Source organism: Typopeltis vanoorti, chromosome 19 (genome assembly GCF_054136105.1).
Source record: "Typopeltis vanoorti isolate ZY-2024b chromosome 19, IOZ_Tvanoo_1.0, whole genome shotgun sequence".
Taxonomy (NCBI): Eukaryota; Metazoa; Arthropoda; class Arachnida; order Uropygi; family Thelyphonidae; genus Typopeltis; species Typopeltis vanoorti.
The window spans coordinates 94,124,480-94,143,122 of NC_143567.1; the positions used below are offsets into that span (position 1 = coordinate 94,124,480).

Sequence of the window (18,643 nt, forward strand, 5' to 3'; positions counted from 1 at the left end):
AATTCTTCACCTACAGCACCACGGAACAATAGAACATGATGTTGAAGAACTTCGTTGCAATTTTGTGTGGCATTGTCATCCATAAAAATGAATTCTTCACCTACAGCACCACGGAACAATAGAACATGATGTTGAAGAACTTCGTTGCAATTTTGTTAAAGCACTCATAGTCCCTTTTTCCAGTACTTGTAGCTCAGTGCATCCATTGAGCATAATGCCTTCCAACACCATGACCCCCCAAAACCATCATATCTATTCTTTTCAAGAACATTCTAGCAATGGTAAGCAATACTACTTTTGCACCAGATCAAGTATAGTCTGGAATCTGAGAATGACTAAAATGACTCATCTGTAATGAGTAGATTAACCCATTAGTGTCTTGTCCTATTCTTATGGATACAACACTACTGAAGATGTGCTCTATGCAGAACTGAGGGTAAAGGGATGCAGGCTACAAGCCTTTGGGCATATATGCCTACTCGTCACAGATGTCTTGTCGTAGTCTATCGAGATATCTGCATACCTGTGCTTGAATGGAGCTGACATGCAAGTCAGCTTGCAAAACATAATCAATGCTGTGGTGCATTGATTATGTTTTGTGTTATAACCAAAAATCTATTTTCATGCTCCATGGTTGAGCAAGTGCAACCTCTTAGCAAACATATGGAAAACACATTCCATTGGTTTGAAATGCTTCCCTGAGCTTGGATATAATGCTATGTGAGATTCCAAATTTTTGTGGCAATATCAGTAATTCTGCAGCCTTTTTCAAGCTTTCCAATAATTCTCTGCGTGAAATCATCTATCCATGTGTTGAGGCTTAAGTGCTGTGAAGAATTCATTTTGGAGGGTTTAATGGAATATTATCAGCACTGAGAAAGGATTAAAAACAATTTTAATATTTCGTCTCCGTCACAGAAACATCTTCAGGGATTACAAAAAAACCTTTTGTAACAACACACACATAAATATAATACAATAGTGAGTGAAACTAAAGTCCTATCTAGGTGGTACCTAGATAGGACTTTAGGACCACCTGCAAACGCCCTCTATGGGTGTTTGCAGGTGGCCTAGGATGTAAAGAGGGATCTCTGATAATTAATGTTTCCCAAATTTTGGGAAGTTTAATGCAACCATATTTGTTTAAATTCAGTTGATTCTTGAGAGCAGATGCAGATTCAAAGAATTGCCTTTCTTTTTTGAATTTACCATGGTGGAGCATGGTGGTTTTTTCCAGGAGATCCTGTGGGTTGTATCCAAAATATGGTCTGCAAGGCCAGACTGACCATAATCGTGATTTCAGATGCATGACTTGTGTTCTTCTAACCGGATTGTTGCTGATCTGCCTGTCTGTCTGAAGTAAGCCAGTTTACAGGCATAAGGTACTCTCTATACTCCAGGCATTGAGAGAGGAAGGAGCCAGTCTTTGGTGGAACGGTTAGGGGTAGCAAATTTACAGTGGGGCTTAAAAGGTATGAAGGTTGTACTTTTTTAATAATCTGGCTATTTTTTCTGATGAACCACGGATGTAAGGTATGGTGATGGCATTTCTGAAGTCCTTCTGAAGAGATGGTTGGGGAATTGGGAAGAACTTGATTATTTTTTTAATTCTGTAGTCACTGTAGCCATTGGAAAGGAAGGTGTTCTGTATGAGTTTGAATTCAGTTGAAAGGGCAGTTTCACTGGAACAAAGATTATGGGCTCTATTGGTTTTTAATAATGCCATATTGCTGAGAGGGGTGGTGGTGGGAGAGAAAGAAAGGTTACCATTAGGAAGTCATGTTACTAAGGTATCCAGGAAGGGTAAACAATTGTTATTTTCCTTTTCCATTGTAAACTGGATTCTTGGATGTAGACTATTGAGGTGACTGAGGAAGGAATCTAATGTGTCTGGGCCATGAGGCCAAATAGAAAACATATCGTCTACATATCTTAGCCAGATAGAAAGTTTTAGAGGGGAAGAGTCTATGACTTGTTTTTCAAAGTTTTCCATGTAAAAATTGGCAAGAGGGGATGAGAGGGGGGAACCCATGGCTATTCCCTCTATCGGTTTGTAGATTTTGTTCTTCCAAGAAAAATAACCAAGTTGATGGCAAAGTAAAAGAGCTCTAAGATATCAGAAGGAAAAACGTTTTTTAAGAGTTTTAAAGTGTCAATTAGGGGAATATTGACAAAACAATGTCAACAATGAGATGATGTCAAAGCTGACCAATATGTCTGTATTATCTAAAGTAAGATTTTCAATTTAGTTTTTAAAGTGGGTAGAGTTTTTTACATGAGATGCGGTAAGACCAGTGAGGGGGGGTTCAAAGAGTTAGCTAGCTGCTTTGACAATTTGTAGCAAGGAGCATTGGTAGATCTACTATAGGTCTTAGGGAAGAATTTGGTTTGTGGATTTTTGGTAAACCATATATACGGGGGGGGGGGGGGGACCGAATGGTTTTGAGTTTTTTATGTAAAAAAACTCAAACCATTCGTCCTCAGGAGGCCAAGAGGACACTTTTTTAAATTTTTAACTTGAATTTTTGTGGGATCATGTTCAAGTCTGATGTTTTGTCACTTAGCTCCAGAAACAGCCAATAACATCAGACTTGACGTAGCTAATATCCTCTCCTGGTCATCACCTCCAAAAATTAATTTATCTTCCGGACAACTCTGTGCCCTCAGTAATTTACTGAGGGCAGGAAAGAAAAAAGTATTGTCATCACCAGAGCTGATAAGGGTAATGCCAGTCGTTCTTAACGCCTCAGAATATAATCAGAAAATGGATATTATTCTCCATGATCGCACTACCTACATACCACTTGAACATGATCCCACAAAAACTCAACTTAAAAAAATTAAAAATACTTAAAAAAATTAAAAATACTTAAAAAAGGGTCCTCTTGTCCTCCTGACATTACAAAAAAACTCAAACCATTCGGTTCTTGTCCCCCCCCCCCCGTATATATATATATATGGTTTACCGAAAATCTACAAACCTAATTCTCTCCTAAGACCTATAGTAAATGCCACCAATGTTCCTTGCTACAAATTGTCAAAGCAGCTAGCTAACTCTCTGACCACCTCATTGGTCTTACCACATCTCGTAAAAAAATCTACTTACTTTAAAAACTTAATTGAAAATCTTACTTTAAATAATACAGACATATTGGTCAGCTTTGACAGCATCTCATTGTTTACCAATATTCCTTAACACTCTTAAAAAACGTTTTACCTTCTGATATCTTAGAGCTCTTTTCCTTTGCCATGAACAAAATCTACAAACAGATAGAGGGAACTGCCGATTTTAAATGGAAAACTTTGAAAAACAAGCCATAGACTCTTCCCCTCTAAAACCTTCTATCTGGCTAAGATATGTAGATGATGTGTCCTCTATTTGGCCTCATGGCCCAGACACATTAGATTCCTTCCTCAGTCACCTCAATAGTCTATATCCGAGAATCCAGTTTACGATGGAAAAGGAAAATAACAAATGTTTACCCTTCCTAGACACCTTAGTAGCACACATTCCTAATGGTAACCTTTCTTTCTCTGTGTACCTACTCATACAGGCAGATACATTCACAAACTCTCCACCTCACTCAGCAATATGGCATTATTAAAACTCTTACCAATAGAGCCCATAATCTTTGTTCCAGTGAAAATGCCCTTTCAACTGAACTCAAACACACCTTCCTTTCCAATGGCTACCGTGACTACAGAATTAAAAAAATAATCAAGTCCTTCCCCAACCATCTCTTCAGAAGGACTTCAGAAATGCCATCACCATACCTTACATCCGTGGTTCATCAGAAAAAATAGCTGATCATTAAAAAAATACAACCTTCATACAGCTTTTAATCCCCACCATAAACTTGCTACCCTTATCCGTTCCACCAAAGACCAGCTCCCTCCTCTCTCAGTGCCTGGAGTAAGTTTAATGCAACCGAATTTAAACAAATACGGTTGCATTAAACTTCCCAAAATTTGGGAAACATTAATTCTCAGAGATCCCTCTTTACATCCTAGGCCACCTGCAAATGCCCATAGAGGGCATTTGCAGGTGGTCCTAAAGTCCTATCTAGGCACCACCGAGATAGAACTTTAGTTTCACTCACTATTGTATCATAATTGTGTGCGTGTTGTTACAAAAGGTTTTTTTGTAATTCCCAAAGATGTCTCTGTGACGGAGACGAAATACTGGAAGTATTAAAATTGTTTTCAATCGTTTCTCATTGCTGATAATATTCCATGAAGCCTCCAACATGAAATCATCTAGATGATGTCTTTCAGACATCCAAATTTGCAACTTTATTCCTTCACAGAAAGAGCTTCCTTCAAATGCAGTTTGCTTAGGCTTTTGCTATTTATCCTGTTGAGTGCCACATGACTCCATTGCATGCAATTCCAAATGAATGTGTACCAGCTTTCTACTTGAAATCCTCACCTATACAAATTGCCACAAGCTGATTCATCTGAATTTGCAGTTGTGATCTTCAGAAATAGTATTCCTCCTTAAGTTTTGGACACCCATGTATTCTCTCTGAATATCGTTGTGTTTGTTTTATGGATGTTTATTATTAGCTGATATCTCTTTCCCTCTTCAGTTAGCTTCAGTACTGTTCTTTCTGGTTCTTCTTCATCTTCTTCAATAATGACTATGTCATCTGCAAATTGTTTATTTTCATACCTTGAACTGAAATTCCCATTATATTATCCTTTATGATATCCATTGTTCTTTCCAAAAGCATGACAAACATGCTTGGGGATATCGGGTCTTCTTGTCTCGTGCCTCTGGTTGTCCAGAACTATCTTTCTATTTCTTCACAGTTTCTCATGGCAGCTTCTGCATTGTTACTGATGTTCTATAAGAGATATCAGGTTCCTATCCACTTTATAAGATTTGAGTACAGCCCATGCCACTTTCTGATATATATTATGGAATGCTTTCTGAAAGTCAACATAACATGTACAAAAATGTGTTATTTTTATGTACTGCTTTTTCCACAATTAATCTTAACATTAATATTTCATACACAGTACTTTTGTCTGTTTCAAATCCTGCTTACTCATCTTCCAGATTTTTTTCCATTACTTTCCTTATTCTTTCTGTTAATATCATCATAAGTACTTTTCCCACATTACTCATTACAGCTACTGTTCTGTAATTTTTGTGAATGGGTGTTAGGATGACTTTATATTAACACATTCTTTTGTATTTTCTGAAAGTTAAAAAAAAAAGCATTTTATTTAGAAAGTATTTTTTTTTAATTAAATATTCTGTTTCATCCAGCCTGCAGCCACTCAACAGCTGGCAAAACTACTTGCCATAGATGAGTGGGAAGGCATACTTGTCAAACCCTGTATTATTATTATTATCATTATTATTATTATTTAATTCAGGCCTCCATGGAGTCAAAAGACTCATTGTGGGAGGTCCTTCCTAAGAACAAAATCTGTCAAGACTCATCAAGGGGAGGTCCCCCCCCTAAGAAACGCAAAGTCTATCATACCACTCCTTAAATTCATTGCCCGTTCTCGCTCTCACCGCTCCATCAGGCAATGCATTCCATGGTTCAACCACCCTCCATGCAAAGAAACCACTCCTCACCCTCTTGCTCATAGTTTCCTTTCGTAACTTACAGGGATGGCCTCTTGTCATCACTCCTTCCCGCTGTTCAACCAAGCGAAAGAACTCCCCAGTGTCAACCCTGTAACCATCTCTCAACAGTTTAAAAGTCTCAATCATATCACTTCTCCTTCTTCTATCCACCAACCTCTGCAGTCCACATTCCCTCAGCTGATCCTCATAACCAATATTGTACAGTTGTGAAACCATCTTTGCATCCTTTCCACAGTTAATTTACCCCCTTCAAATCCTGGGGACCAAATCTGAGAACAATAGTCTAAGTGCGGTCTGATCAGAGACTTATACAACGGAATGATAACTGTTTTCTCCTTCTTCTATCCACCAACCTCTGCAGTCCACATTCCCTCAGCCGATCCTCATAACCAATATTGTACAGTTGTGAAACCATCTTTGTCATCCATCTTTGTATCCTTTCCACAGTTAATTTACCCCCTTCAAATCCTGGGGACCAAATCTGAGAACAATAGTCTAAGTGTGGTCTGATCAGAGACTTATACAATGGAATGATAATCCTTTTATCTCTGCAGGTCAGTGTCCTTCTCATAATTGCAGCAATCCTCTGTGTTACCTTCACCACCTTTGCAATATGTCCCCTAAATTTCAGGTTTCTATCAATCATCAACCCCAGATCTCTTATCTTCCCTACTTCCTCCTCCCATAGAGTATGCAGCATCCCATCGATATTTCCCAAACTTCAAGACCTTACATTTTGCTGCATTAAACTGACACCGCCATTCATTTACCCATCTATCTAACTTATTCAAATCCTCTTGCAGGGCTACCACATCCGCACTATTACTAATAATCCTTCCCAGCTTTGCATCATCCGCAAACAACTGAATATCCCCTTGCAATCCACTGGCAATGTCATTGATATAAAGGTTAAACAATATAGGTCCTAGTACTGAGCCCTGTGGGACCCCACTTGTAACCCTCTGCCTCCTTGAAACTGCTCCACCATACACAACTCTCTGATACCTATCAGGCAGCCAATCCTGAATCCAGTTGACCAATCTGAATTTTCATGATGTACCCTGTATATGAGCAGGCAAAGTCTGTCATGTAAGTATGAAGAATGGGATGTGCTATGGATAAGGTTGGAGGTTAGTAAGAATAGGTTATTTATGTATATGAGGAAAAGAGTAGGTGATATAACAGACACCAAAGGAACACCTGCATTAGTAGAGAAATCTGAAGAGAGAACACTGTCCACCACTACATGCAACAAATGACTAGAAAGAAAGAAAAAAAGAGAAAGAAAGCTATTTATTACAAAGAAAACAGGCAGACCAAACATGGCACTTTGCTGAGCAGCTGTTTATGCTAGAATGTATAAGAATTGAAGAGTTCAGAATTGCAGCCAAAGTAACTAAAGCTATAAGGCTAGTATATTACGTCTCTTAGCTGCATATGTTATACTAGCAAAAGCTTGCCTATCTTGTAAGATTAAAGACTAGTCTCCAAGAGGAAAAAATCCTTCAGCATCTGTATGAGACCAACTAACTTACTTTTAGTTGAAAGCCTTTATAAACGTTCTTCAAATTGCAAGCATAACAACAAGAGAATTAACTTGAAAGTTTATTTTTCACTTGGTTAGAGTATAATAAATTTAGTTTAATCCTTTATCCAAGTGTGAGCAAACAAAGTTTGCACCTGAAAGTATCTTCAGGACTGGGGTAAGGTACAACACCAGGGCACTCCTTGCAAAGGTGGAGCAAGCTACCAACACTCCTATCTCAGTATCTCCCATAATGCAAAACACATCTCCTTGCGGATATGTCTAATGTTATGCATTAAGGGAAGGGCCACAACACAGACTAATTTCGACCTTTATTGAGGTCTCCTCAGTGGGATCCAGGCCCAGGTGGAGATACCAGGCAGAAGCATTAGCAGGTCATCTCTACCAATAGGAGTTGCCAAATGGTGTACCACCCTTTTTTAATAAATTACTCTGGATTTAGAGAAAGATGTTGAAAGTTTATTTTTCACTTGGTTAGAGTATAATAAATTTAATTTTTTTTTTTTTCCAAGCTCACACTTGGATAAAGGATTAAACTAAATTTATTATAAAGAGAATTAACATTTAAAAAAAAAACATCATTAATGTAAAATGCATGCTTAGTTTTGTGCACACTTTGTCAAGATCATGCTTATTTTACATAAGAGAAAATAGCTAAAGATGCAAAATGTATCACAGTAGGCAAGGAAAGAACACAATGGATGAAAATAAAAATAATAAACATGTGAAAACAAGTGTACTTGTTAGTATTGTTGTTGTTGTATATAGTGTTGCATATCATAGCCAAGATCTTTAAATGTGACATTTTTTAATGAATGTAGGCCAAACTTGGTGCAGGATAATGCTTTAGTTCTTAGTGCACTAAGCAGGAGTGCACAGCATTTCAGAAGCCTCTTTAAATATTGTGATGAAACAGTTATGCTCAACATATGGCATTTCTGTATTTTTGCCAAAGGACTAGATAAGCTTTTATTGGTTGTGTAAAAAGTTATGTATTTATATTTTTTGACATATTTGAAATGTTCTGAAATGCAGATTTCTCTGAAACATTCTATTTAACTAGCATAGCAAATGCTGCATAAACAACAAATCCTGAAGATACCTTGCTTCTTGAGAAGGAAGAAGGAGATTTTGGAAACTAAGAATATATAGATATTGTATAGTGGAGTGAGTCACTTGCATGTCAAGACTTTGAAGGATCAGAAATTTTTGTCTATAACATTACAGATATAAGGGTGACTACATCTCTGAAGTCTTGTTTATTTGTCAATATTTCAGGAAGAGGTGAATGGTGTATAGTCTAGTTCACTGTCTTACACTCATATCCATTTAGGAAAAGAATATGGGTGAGGTAATGAAGCTCGTTATTTCTCTTCTCTATGCTGCACTGTCCTTAAGGTTTTGATTAATCCTAGCTTCTACAAGGGATGATGGTGAAGAGAAGAAGCATACAGGAATCTACCAGTGGTGAGTTTCTGTAAACTGAATAAGTAAGTCTTTTGTCTTCAAAAACACCTAAGAGAATCTTAAGACGTATGTCTTGCCATTTTAAGTTTTTGATCATACCTTTCTGTGGCTTTATTTTCAAAAAATTCCATAAATAAGTTAGCCAGAACTGGAGATATTTTCTATACAGTGTCTGAACAGGATGACAATATCCAGAGAGAAAAGATCTTTAATCTCTAAGGTTTCCTCGTTATATATTTTTCTGAACAGATTAGTAACAGATAACTTTGCTAAATGCTTGATGGTTCTATTACTGTTTGCATTGTTCTCTCAATAAAATGTATGCTGTTGATGAAAAATTGTTTTTCCTATGTAATGCCACCAGGAGAGAGAGAGAGATTTATATTTAAGTAAATTACAGGTGAGAGTATCTCTGGCATCTACCACCACTAGTATTTTCACAGACAATCACAAACATCCATGCCCACGGTGAGATTCGAACCCGCAGCCTTTTAGCTGGAGAGCAGATATGCTAACAACTCGACCAACAATTAGAGCAGTAACCAATTATATATTTCATATCTCATACCAAAACAGCCTTAAATTAACTGCCCTCTGCATCACTGTCCTGCTGATGCACTTCTACTCTTTTTGGAGTAAATTCTTATGCTATCTTTAGCAAATCTCCTCCTCCTCCCATTCTGTTGGCTCTGTAAATACTGTATCCCTTTCATTCAATCCCTATGATTATCAAACTTAGTCAACCAAGTCTCACCGATTCCCATAATTTGTGATCAAGACATACTAACCAACGCCTTCATTCCAAATACTTTTGGCATTAGTATAAATAAACTGTAATACTTCCTTCATCCAACAACATCCATATATGTTAATTGGCCCAAAAGACCAAAATATGAGATAATTCTTATTCTTGTCCTCTTTTGGACAGCATCCCACACACAATTTCCTTTCTGGCAACACTTATTCCCACAACCAGAGAGAGAGAGAGAGAGAGATGAATGCCTTTAGTACTATTAATAACAGACCCAATCTCCTGCCTCCCTAGCAAATTCTATTTTCCTGTTGTTGCCCATTTACTCTATCCTTTCTCAACTGATGTTCTAAATGCCAAGCACCTAATATACCTAATCCATCACCCTTAAAAAAATTCCTTAATTTTATTAACAACATCCCAGACATTCATAAAACGAATATTCAGTTTCATTTCTTTACAGAAGTTCTTACACACTCTCAACATCTTACCATTTGCTCTCATTCCTCTGGTTTAATTCATCACTCAAATCTTGGTAACACACATTTCACTCTCACTCACTGCTATCATCAAATGTTTTTTCATATTCATTTTCACAGAAAATCCTTCTCTATCTAGATCAGTGGTCGCCAAAGTGGTCGATATCGACCCCCAGAGGTCGATATAACATTGTTAGGGGTCGATAGAAAAATATAAGACATCATTGTACAGGTAATATTTAATTCGGTTAACTTGAATTATCTCCATCCTGAATGGCAATGCAATTAAAAGTGAAATCGTGGGAACAGTGACATGAATAGGACCTGTAAGATGGAGCAAGGTCATGAAAATAGTTACAGAGGCCAAAATGACGTATTTACCAACATGCGTCTTTTTTGCTTATCCTATTATAATTACGTAATAGCAAAATAGAGGGGGTCGATAAAAAATCAAGAAACTCTTGAAGGGGTCGACGGTCAAAAAAGTTTGGCAACCTCTGATCTAGATCATATGTTCCCACTACCACAATGATCTCTTTCACTCTATCCTTTTGCAACTTCACAGCTTCGATTATATCCCTAATTTTTGTTCCCAGATAACATGCTTTAATAACTCTGCCATCTTTCATAACCCTAATTATGGAACCTCCATACAGCACTACATCTTTTTTTCCCTTTTTTATTCCTCACACTCTTTTCATTCACTGCAGCTTGTTTCTATGCTTGTTCCTCTCTCATCACATTCTTTGGTACATCATTCTGTGATTTCAAAATATGAGTGTCTGTACTACTCACTCCACACACACACACACACACACACACTTAATCACTTAATAATCTATCACTCATTTACCATCATTTTCAATCCATTTTTACTTACTGTGCCATAAAAGTATCTGACCATCGTAACTGTTAATTAAACTATACAAAAAAGTATAATCTTTAAAGGTACCTGTGGCATGCCTATAAAAAATAAATTACATGATAACCACAGTAATTAACTTTAATGAAAAGAAAATAGAGATATTTCATACTGAAAATAACTGGTAAACCAAAAATAACTTTAATTGGTAAACCACCGGCTGCTGTATGTACTTTGTATTCCCTTTGATTTGCTTGTTTCTACACACTGATGATGTACTATTATTTTCAGTATGAAATATCTGTACTTTCTTTTCATTAAAGTTAATTACTGTGGTTATCGTGCAATTTATTGTTTATACAAAAAGTATTCTGGTCATTTAAAAATGTCAGTTTTGCAGGGCCTTGGGAAAAAGTTATTAGTGGGGTTCCAAAATATTTGCAAAAAAGATTTTTTTTATCAAAAAATGATATAATTTTATTAAATATAATTTACAAACATTAAATGCATATAGTTATATGCTAAAATATTTCCCATATCAATATATCTCTGAAACATAAAAAATTCTATTATTAAATTTTCTTAGAAATTTGAAAGTACAGGCCCATCTGAGCATGGGGCCTCAGTCTGAGGCCCAAAAAACCAACATCCAAGCCGACCCTGGTACAAGCTGTACAGTACAGGACGATAATAGATAGTATATTGGTTAGGTGTATCAGAGATTGGCTCTCTGAACTGAATGATACCAGCAAGTTGTATATGATGGAGCAGTGTCTCAGAAAAGGAAGGTAACCAGTGACATGTATCTGGGATCTGTTCTTGGTCCCTACTGTTTAACTTGTTTGTTAATGATATTTCATGTGGATGGACTGGAGATCTTCAAATATTTGTCAATGATGCAGTTAGGTAGAATTATCAGGAATAGTGCTGATGTTAATTCTCTACAGAAAGATTTCAATAGACTTTTAGCTTAAACAAATCAGTGGGGATGCAGTTTTAATGTTAATAAATGCAAGGTGTTACACTTTGGGATACAGAAATGTAAGGCTACATACTATATTGGTGGAGCTGTACTTCAGGAAGTGGATGAAATTCAGGATCTTGGAGTGATGGTGAACAGGGGACTGAAGTTCCGACGGAACATCACATGTGTTGCAAAGACTGCACATCGTATTGTTGCTATGATAAAAAGTACATTGACATGTAAGGATAAGGAGGTGGTGCTACATCCATATAAGACATTGGTCAGACCACACTTGAACTATTGTGCTCAGATTTGGTCATCTAGTTTTCATTGTGATGTGGAAACACTAGAAAGGGTCCAAAGACAAATAACCAAAGTGATATCAGGACTCTGGAATGTTGGTTATGAAGAGTGTTTGAGAGAATGTGGATTATAGAGGTTGGTGCAGTTGTGCAGTGGAGGCCAAGGGGCCCTGCCCCTCCACAAAGAAAAAGGGAAAAAAAAACACTAGAAAATTTTAAAAAAATCTTTTCCTAATTAAAATTCTTTTTTTTATTTTATTTATGTTGTGTCTCGTATCTTCTATTTCTGTACTACTTATGAATTAGCGATCATTGCAGATGATCAGTCATAGGTCGTATGCGATCTGTAGTGTGTATTCTCAAATCATCTACTCAACTACCCCCCCCCCAAGATTAAATCCTGAGTGATTAAATACAACTACACATGTCCAGCGTAACGCCAGAGGCAGGAGCTTACGCGGAAGGTATATGGTCGACGCGAATTCCATGAATACATGAGTATAACAGCAAAGGAGAGAGCAAGGGATGAACCCAATGGGAGAAAAGATATAGGTCGTGTGCAAAGGGGATGCGCGAACAAAGAATATAAGGAAATGAGCACCGTATCGGCTCCCTCTTGTCTTATAATTTTTCTGGTTCCTGGTTCAGAAGTTAGCCAGTGGTTTGAGTAAGGGGGGATGAAGCGTCAGTACTACGATGTCGGACGACAAGCTTTCCTGAGAATGGGGTAGGATTCCACGCAGAGCTGAAGGTGAAATTTCCAGTCCTAGCAGAATCGAGTCCTCACTGAAAAGTCCCATCGAGAGGAACAGAGACGTTTCCTGAGACGCAAAGAATCGAGTCCGTGTTCGGCTGTAATTATGAAGATAGCATAGCCCTACGCTGGCGTAAGGATGCCAATAGACAACAGGTAACCAGACATACACGTGGTGTTGAGGGATGTCGGAAAAAAGTTCGGTAAAGTAGAATTACTCTATTTTGTGTTTAGAATTCCTTAGAAGAGAGAAAATTATTTGTGAATGTAAATTGTGAACATTATTCTAAAGGACTTTGTAGACAGACTCTAATTAGATAGTTAGATTCCTTTTGAGAATAAGAAGAATTGTTTGTAAGAGATCTTTTGTGTTGTATGTGCTTGATTTAACATAACGAGACTGGGATTGTAGATTTATAGTAACTGAACAACAGTAGAATGTTTGTTATATAATCTTATGAATTGCTTGCAGAAAGGACTTTTGGTTTAACACCATATCATTTGCTATCTATCCCAATTATCAGCTACTGTTTTTTCCATGCTTTATTTGATTTAAACTTAAAGTGTGTAGATCTTTTAACTTGAGTTTCCTTAATTAGTACTGAGATTAATTGAATGCATGAAATTCTTTAGTGTATTTTGCTATGATATTCCAATAAACATGATTTATTTGCCTAAACCTGAGTCATGCCTGACTACGATTCCAAATTACCACTTATAAAAACAGAACCTCTTTTGGCGGGAAGGAATTAGAAAGTGTATATAATCATAGATTTAGGTCACGACTGCAGTCTGAATCTATACAGCCATATTAAAGTAAAAACTTTGTGTAAGAGCCTCAGATTCTAGTATTGTCTCCCTGAGTAAGGATATTTTCTGCTATAGGATGCTGGCTGGTGCAGCTTAATATAAATTTGCCAGGATCTGAAGAGGAAACAATCCTAGATATAAGTGTATTAGGCCCAATATCTGAAGAAGTAAAATAGCAATTGAAAGATAGAAAGAAAAGATATAAATAAGAAAAACAACAACGTAACACATATTTATGATAGCTTTTAGGATATTATTTGGTATTTGTCTTTCTTTTAATATGTTAAATAAAATGCTTCTTTTAACTTTGTCAAATGCTTTTTCAAAGTCAATAAATGCAATATGTGTTTCTAAATTGTATTCTCTTCTTTTCTCTATTATTAATTTTAGGCAAAAGGCTGGGTCTATAAATGATCATCCTTTTCTAAACCCATTCTCTACTTCTAAAATAAAGGTTTTGGAATATTTCATTAGTTTGCTATTTAAAATTCTATCAGATTAATACAGAATAAATTATAAAAAGAGTGGATGCTAAGATGGAAAGTACAAGAAGCCATCCTTGGAAGTTATATAGAGATGTGGTGAAGAAGGGAGCAAGGAGTTGATTCTTTACATGGAAAGTTGTGAATGGAATGCATTGCCTGAGTGCACTAATGAATGCAGGCGGTGTAAATAACTTCAAAAGATGAGTGGGCCTCCCTCAATGGGTCTGTTGACTCCATGGAGTTTACCAAATAATAATAAAGCTCATATCCCTTCAGTATACATATTTTTGTGCCTAGCTTCACTTAAGTCAAATATGGCCATATTCATTTAGTTCACCTCCTTTATGATATTTTCATGTTCAAAGTTTTAGATATGTTTAGTTTGAAACCAGGAATTCTCAACATTCACTGTATTTTTAGTACCTGCAAGGAACTGGAGAGCACTGATTTAGGTGTAAAATCTGTTGCTGTTTAATTATACCCATTATTGGTATTTATTATTAAATTAATAAAATATTTAATTTTGCATTACAAAACTAATATTAAAATCATTTTTTTCGGGGGAGGGGGATGATATTCATTTGGGCAAAACTATTTAAGTATCGTTTGAATGGGGATAATTTGTGGAAGAGGAACCTAAAAATATAAAAATGTTACTACACAACTTATGAGTAAATTCTGATTTTGACTTTTATATTTCATTAAACACTACGCGTGAAGCAGGATCACAGGGACCTTTAACTCTACCCTTCCAGGGGAGGAGGGTTCAAATGCTAAGGGCTCTGTGCTAATGTGGTGGGCACATGCAATCTTAGTTGTCTGGTTATGACTGGCGAGACGCTATCACCGAAAGTGAAAGTTACAAGTTTGTCTCATCCAGAGATGGCAAGTTAATAAATTCGGGTTTATTATCCCACGAAACAGGCAAGATGGCCAGAAGAACATATGCGATTAACAGACACTGGCTCATAGCTTCAGTTCCTTTGGCCAACCCAACACGCACACACCTGCGTAAATTCTTTAAATCTGAGTAGTTATCCCACACATCTTGGGAGCATGTACTTCTAAGTCCACCTTAAATATAAAATAATATATAAATAAATAATAAAAGATTTCATAGCAAATGTATGTATCAGTTGAAAAAAATCATATGTGAAACATTATAAATAAAGTACGCGCAATATTTATTATTCTTTTATCATTATCGTAATCACTTCTATTCCATTGATAATCTATTAATAAATATTTACCGCTTAAACACCCTCTGCAGGCGATAATTTATAAAAATACTTCTGTGTAACACAAATGAGTATGGCTTCACTAAATCCGTTATTATATCTTAATAAATTTCAGCAAATATTCTCAAGTTTTATGCAAACCAACTGTTCACATGACAACAACAGAAAAGATATGAACAAATAAAGTATTATTTGTCTAAGTTTTTGATAATTATATAATATAATATATAATAAGCTTTAATATTAATTACAGTAAATATTATAACACCCTACCTCCCTCTGTGTATTTAGAGTTGTCCTAAATATCCTTATTTGAACTTCACTCGCACGCGCACCAATTTGACCAGCCCTGGGTGAGAGAGTGTGACAGCTTTTTTTAAGGCTTTCCTTTCACGTAAAGAAAAGCCACACCTTTTTGCTGTAATATTTACAGCGTGGTGTTTATATTTTAATTTTTATTATTAAATCAACTTCTCCGGATATTCTTCAATAATAAATTATTATCTCAACACTAGAATTCAAAACATCGATATTGATTATTTCGGTTGCATGATAAATCCATCCTCCAGGGATAAAAATATACTTGCAATGCATTGGTTCAATATTTCTTCTGGTGCTCCGCAGTTCCACCAGAGCAGGAACTTTTTCCAAAATCAAATCCGTGTCTTCAAACATGGGTGTCTCAACAATTCTTTTAAGAAGAATTATATAATTATGGAATAAATATAATAAAATTATGGAATAATAATAATAATAATAATAAAAGGCTTGGAGTGAAATGTATTGAAGTAACAACGCTGCTTATTTCGGTATATTAATCGAAAACATAAGGTTTCCTCTCGGAAATTTGGGTTTTTCATCCCTCATAAAAAATTTCTCTCTCTCTCTCTCTCGCTCGCTCTCGAAATTCCAGTCTAAAATAATAGACTGCAGATCATGCAGCACACACACACACACATATCAAAAGAGAGAAAGATTTATCACCTTTGTCATTTCGAAGTTATTTTTATCTTAAAAAGGAAAATCAACCAACGCCTTGGAATAATAATAATAATAATAATAAAAGACTAGGACTGAAAGTACCACCTCCACTCCATTCAGATGAAAGAATATATATTTCTCTGTTACATAAGTTAATAAATTTAATACCAAGCACTGCTTGGTATTAAATTTATTTACGTGTGTGTGTGTGTTTGTGGAGAAGTTACTCTTCCACAGCTCTAATGGAAGATATAATGTCGTATCCAGTGGACAGATTATCGACATCCTCGAATTTTAGAAACAATAAACGCTGTCTATTTCCCAAATAGATCTATAATCATATAAATATGTGTAATCATGTGGAAGTGCCATTGCTTCCATGGCGTTAGGCCGACCAAAGAAAGTTGTTCTCATTTCGAATCTAGTCGCCGAGAAAAACGTTTTCTTACCCTTTCTTGTGTGAGTTGAAAGGAGTTATTTTTTAATTGCGAGATGAATTTCAGGGGGGGGGGGGCAGATAGAGCTGTATAAAAAAGATGGACTACATTTGGATGTATTCGGCGTGAGTCGGAGAAACTGTTCTGGTAAAAAAATGACTAAAATGAAAGCTGAGGAAACAAGAGATGCCGTGGAAGAGCAGAAAAGTAAGGTAAACGAGTTTGAGAATGAAGATGTGAGTGGCACGAGTGAAGTTAATAATAGACAGAGAGAGAGCAGGATGGAGAGGGAAATGGGAAGGTCAAGGTGAAAATGAAGGCACTGCATGAGAAGTTTTGATTATGATTTCAGGAGTAGATGTGTGAGTGTGCAAAGGAGAATTAAGATACTGAAGGACGTGTGAGTGACATGAAGGTCTGGGGAGTATAATAGCAGAGAGTATGAGTCATAGCTGAGAAGTGGGATCAGTTGGACTTGTTATTGAAACAGAAATGAGCGGTATGTATGTGTGTGTTTACCAGTGTTAGTGATCGACTAACTTGGTAACCGGTCGATGAAACGGTTAAAAAACGTTCCTCTAGACTTCGACTGGAATCGTACTTTTGATATTTTCTTCAGACAGGCTAGCCCTATGGATGCAAATGCCACATCCAAAAGATTACACAGGTAAATATCGACTTTCCAAGAGAAAACAAAATGTGCATGCCAGTGTTAGTGATCGACTAATTTGGTAACTGTCTATGAAACGGTTCCTCTAGACGTCGACTGGAATCGTACTTTTGACGTTTTCTTCAGACAGGCTAGCCCTATGGATGCAAATGCCATTTCCAAAAAGATTACACAGGTAAATATATAGAAAGTTGCCTATGTTGGTGCTGAATTGACACCTTTTAATGTAAATGATTTGAAGAATCGTGTGCACCCCAAAACACGTGCTTCTTTAAATAGTGGTATTGTGGAGGTAAAAAATTTAGTCTTATAGATAGCAAGTTTTATGGAGCGGTGTGTCCTCTCGCGATGACTACTTTTAGGTGTCATGTAATAATAAGAAGAATAGACTGCCAGCAGAAAACTATTAGAGGTTCCATTTTAGTTGCCGACCAGAATGATGGTATCATGAAAATTAAATCTATTGTAATGCCATTCTTAATTCATTAAAAACAATGAATTGAAATTATATCTTGCAGAAACCCTTTCACAATTCTTGTATGATATACCAAGAACTGTGATATATAAAAAAGACTGAAATATTGGCATATTTCAGCCTTTCGAAACACCTTTTGGTTCATGCAGTGCTATAAAAACAGCACAACTAGCACGTGTAAATTCATTTCTTTTAGTCATTATCTTCAGTATACGTATTTGTCTTATCGTTGTTTTTCAATAATAAAAATACTTTGTATCGGAGCTTGAAATGAATGAATTGCTCCATATAACTCAAGATTGCTATCAAGTATTCTTCTTCTTTTTCCTGGGTAGTACATCACTCTGAAACTTGGTTGTTGGCGGTAGTACGTCATAACCCTCCATCCTGTGCCCTCCTTAATAAGAGGATGGTCTCGAAAGTTCTGATAAACACCTGGACAAAAATGATATTATAGCAACCGATATAGCCACAAGAAAGAACGTACTAGTAGCCGAGTTATGAAGGTAACTTATGTTCTTATATTGTTATATCTTCGTATATTCTTTCTTGTTGTTATAAGAGTTGCTTTAATATCATTTTTGTTTTAGGTGTTTATCCGAACTTTCGAGACCCCGACGTATTTCTTCATAGCTTTCAGTTCTAGTTATTATTTCTTAGTTATTTATATAGAAGAATCTTGGTCTATCTTTCGGCTTTTTCCCTTCTACTATCCCCATTTATATATATATATATATATATATATATATACGCTTCTTGGAAAGAAGTCAACAGACACCCTTATGAGCAAGGAACATGGTACATGTAACGAGTCACA

At 36.3% G+C, this 18,643-nt stretch overlaps 1 protein-coding gene across 2 annotated transcripts in view; it reads right to left on the minus strand.

Annotated features, from left to right (window-relative positions):
* LOC150096360 (SPARC-like) overlaps positions 1-15,675 on the minus strand; it is a 150,048-nt gene extending 134,373 nt beyond the window's left edge. The window contains exon 1 of one of the 2 annotated variants that reach the window (XM_090409146.1): positions 15,537-15,675. The gene's annotated coding sequence lies outside the window, so the exon portion shown is untranslated. Of the gene's footprint in view, positions 1-15,275; positions 15,394-15,536 lie in introns of those variants that run through there. The other variant, XM_090409147.1, reaches the window with a different exon arrangement.
* Positions 15,676-18,643: the final 2,968 nt, after the last annotated feature.